At 30.0% G+C, this 3,614-nt stretch overlaps 1 long non-coding RNA gene across 2 annotated transcripts; it reads left to right on the plus strand.

Annotated features, from left to right (window-relative positions):
- The first annotated feature begins 1,729 nt into the window (after positions 1-1,729).
- Positions 1,730-3,270, plus strand: LOC145050355 (uncharacterized). 2 transcript variants are annotated; one of them, XR_013683406.1, is made up of 6 exons: positions 1,730-2,271; positions 2,349-2,431; positions 2,618-2,661; positions 2,786-2,828; positions 2,973-3,030; positions 3,119-3,270. It is a non-coding gene; the product is annotated as an uncharacterized LOC145050355 (long non-coding RNA). The 2 variants fall into 2 exon arrangements; XR_013683404.1 differs by having other exon boundaries at positions 2,136-2,271; positions 2,973-3,199.
- Positions 3,271-3,614: the final 344 nt, after the last annotated feature.

Here is a 3,614-nt window from a genome sequence, read left to right on the forward strand (position 1 = left end):
TTTAATAATTTTCAAAAATTATTTTGAAATTCATGCTGTTACAATATATATATATATATATATATATATATATATATATATATATATATATATATATATATATATATATATACACACACATCATTTATATCAAATCTGAAAATAAGAATTATCAAAAATAATTTCAATATGAAGAAAATAAAACTTTGCATTTTACATGAAATTTTTTATTATTTTTATATTTGAAAATATTAGACAAAACAAGAAAGAAAGTCTTAAATAAAAACAAATTAAATGATTAATAATTCTTAACAATAAAAATCAAACATCTCAATTTAAATTGACCGGAAACCAACTATTTTAATATATTGATTAATACCTAATAAATTATTAAATACAAATGCTCCATATTATAACTTAATATGTATACCGGTATAAAAAGAAAATAGAAAAATATAGATAATATCAAAAATCCTATAAAAGGCCTAGATGTGTAATTCAATCTATTTTTGTTAAAACTCCAAAATATGGACATATTTTGATTTTTAGCAAGAAAATACCAAAATACTTTTTACTCAAAATTAAAGGTATGATTGCACATGGTTGGGTTAAAAATAAAAGTTTATTGTTTTCTTTTGTCAAAATTAAAGGTATGTTTTTTTGTTTCAAAATATTTTGTATGTTCTTTCCGTTTAACATATAAGTTGTATTATTATTTTGGGTTAAAAATAAAATTATATGATACAAAATATTTTGAAACAAAAAAAACATATCTTTAATTTTGACAAAAGAAAACAATAAACTTTTATTTTTAACCCAACCATGTGCAATCATCGTCCACTTCATTGTATTATTCATGGATTTTTACATGTTTCCACAATAAAACATCGCTGCAAGAAATCTATTTATTAAAAATTTTAACTTCTATTTAGAAACTATCCACCGAAATCAGTGGCGAGTTTAGAATGGAAAACCATGTGGTTCACTAAAAGTCGGTATGGTTAAAAAATATGCTCAATCGAGTTGGTTCACCAAGCAAAATAAATGTTTTAGTATGTATAAAAATTGTAGTTGAAATGATTAAGCCCGAATCGTTTATTCCTTAATTGTTTTTTACTAAAAACAACATATACTTGGAGTTAGTTGGTCTAAACAGACATTAGCAAGCTTATATTGTACAAATGTGAAAGAACAAACATATATTTATAATAGAAAACTTTTTAATCATTGTTTTCTTAGAGTTAACATGGGACTAGTTAATCTCAGTTATGATATGCCTTTATTGTCTTTAGATTATATCTTTTTTTATTCCTTTTTTTACCAAACACGTTAAGATAGCTTCTTCAAAATATTTAAGGTATGTCCTAAATGTTTTTTGTATATGACTTGTCATAAACTATTTAATTTTAGGTGGGTCAAGTGACCCATCTTCCCGTAACCGCTCGTCGCATTGTGCGGGTATAACTTTATACTTTAAAAAACATTTACCATGTTTTGCTGAATTTTAAGAGGTACAAGACATTATGCAATATATTATATTAATTAATGCATATTAGAAAGAAAATCAGATCTTTATCTTATCACGTCTAATAAGAAAAAGTCAAATGCATAGTTAAAATCGGAAAACTCATTCTAATCGATTGCCAGACCCTCACCATATTGAACTAGTATTCCGAATGCCAACAAAATCAGTCGACACCTGTTACAATTTATATAACATATATAGCATCTTCACCCAATTCCAGTTACCACCTCGATCCACCAAATTCCAGCATCATGACCACCGCCGTCCTCTACCCTCCTCCACATACGTCTCCATCATCGAATCCGCACAACAAGGCTAAGCACATCAGGGTTGTTCTTATTTGATAAAGATGGACACAAATCGGTCTAAAACCCTAGCACCCACTTCAAAAGCTAAAAACCGCATTCCCTTATTCTAAGTGTCAATTGAATCGATCAATAAGAGATACTTTATAAGGCATCTCAACTCTCAATCTCGGTGCCTATCTTCATCCAACCTATGCCCAAATCTCAAATGCTTCACATGATCACGTTATCTCCGCTTCTCCGCCGCTCCCCTGCGCCTCCTTCATTACCACTATCAACCTTTACCGTCGTAACCACCATCGCTTCAGCTTTGCTTCATTTAAGCCCGGGTCGGCTTCAACAACGATGATGCCCTAGCCTAGGTTTTCGGCAATGACCACTAACAACTGCACCATCATCGCACGCCGCCTTTCAAAAATCCTAAAGCATCGTTTCCACCAATACAAACCTCCAAAACTCTAGGTTTGTGTTCTTCGTATTTAGTTTGATTTTCCTTCGTAATTAGTAAATAATAATATTTTTTTGTGAAATTGTTGTAGGGTTTTGAAGATGTTTGGGTATTGAAGATTTTCTGTTGGAAAAAAAGAAAGCAGGGGTGAGATCGACAAAGAGGTTCTCCTAAGTAGGTTACGTTATTTGCTTCTATATCTCTCTGTCCCTCACATTCTCCCATTCCACACAAACTTTCGATTTGCTGCTTATTAACTGCATAAGAAATGGAAACATATAGCACTTGACTTAATTGGGATTCTCTGTTATTTTTTACATGATTGTCATGTTCTCTTTGATATTTTTTTTGAAAATCCAGGATACATTTCCCTCTGGCTTGAAATAGAGTTTCAGCTTATGCAGGTTTGCCGTTTGCCCCTATTCTTTCCTTTTCTACTATGGTTTATATGTACATGTTTATTTAAATAATTACATGTTTTATTGAATAAAGGAAATAATATTAATATTTTGTTTTGGTATGATGTAGTGAATATACACATAGCTGATTTAAGGAAGTTGAGGGAATGAAGGTAATGAATATAATATATTTCATTCATTGAGGGTATGAATGGTTAATGATTTGTTGTTGTTGTACATTGAGCTTGAGGGTTTGAATTTCATACATATTATATGTTTTTTATGATTCCTTTTTATTTTATTTTTCTTTTTTGCAGAGTGTTTTTTTTAGCAACGGTATAGAGAAATCATCCCATAGTGGTCTAAAAAATAGAGGTGGCAAGTTTAGGTTTTGAATTTGTTTATTTGTGTGTATTTTTATGTAAATATGTGTATTTGTGTGTATACTGGTTGTTGTTGGCAGGATGCAAAGCAAGGTACATGGGTCATGAATGCCTTTCAGGGAAGCATTTAATTGATTGATGTAGGAATGTTTTACATTTCAGATCTTTATGGTTTTTCTTGCTTAAATCTGTTATCATCAAAATTTGATTAATTGATTAATTGATTTTTTTATGGTTCGATTTGAATCTCTATTGATTCTGTAATTCATATTCGTTTGAGTATGATTATGTAAACAACTCATATGTTTTTCCAAATATGAATTCTAGGTTATGGACTAGGCTACAAATGCAGGCAGAATAAACAAAAAACAAAAAAGACGATCATTAAGACATTAACCCCATGAAGGCATAGAAATATGCATGTGATGTTGCCCTCCTAAGAAGACTTTCAAACTTAAAATATAGCTTCTAAATCACCTAAAAGACATAGATTTCAATGTTTGTCAAGTAGTACTGCGTACTGCTCCACTAATCATAGATGTGCATCATTTAGTAGAGTTATCTAACATATGACAA

The sequence above is a fragment of the Lactuca serriola genome, chromosome 1 (genome assembly GCF_051521515.1).
Source record: "Lactuca serriola cultivar US96UC23 chromosome 1, Lser_US96UC23_V15, whole genome shotgun sequence".
Lineage (NCBI taxonomy): Eukaryota > Viridiplantae > Streptophyta > Magnoliopsida > Asterales > Asteraceae > Lactuca > Lactuca serriola.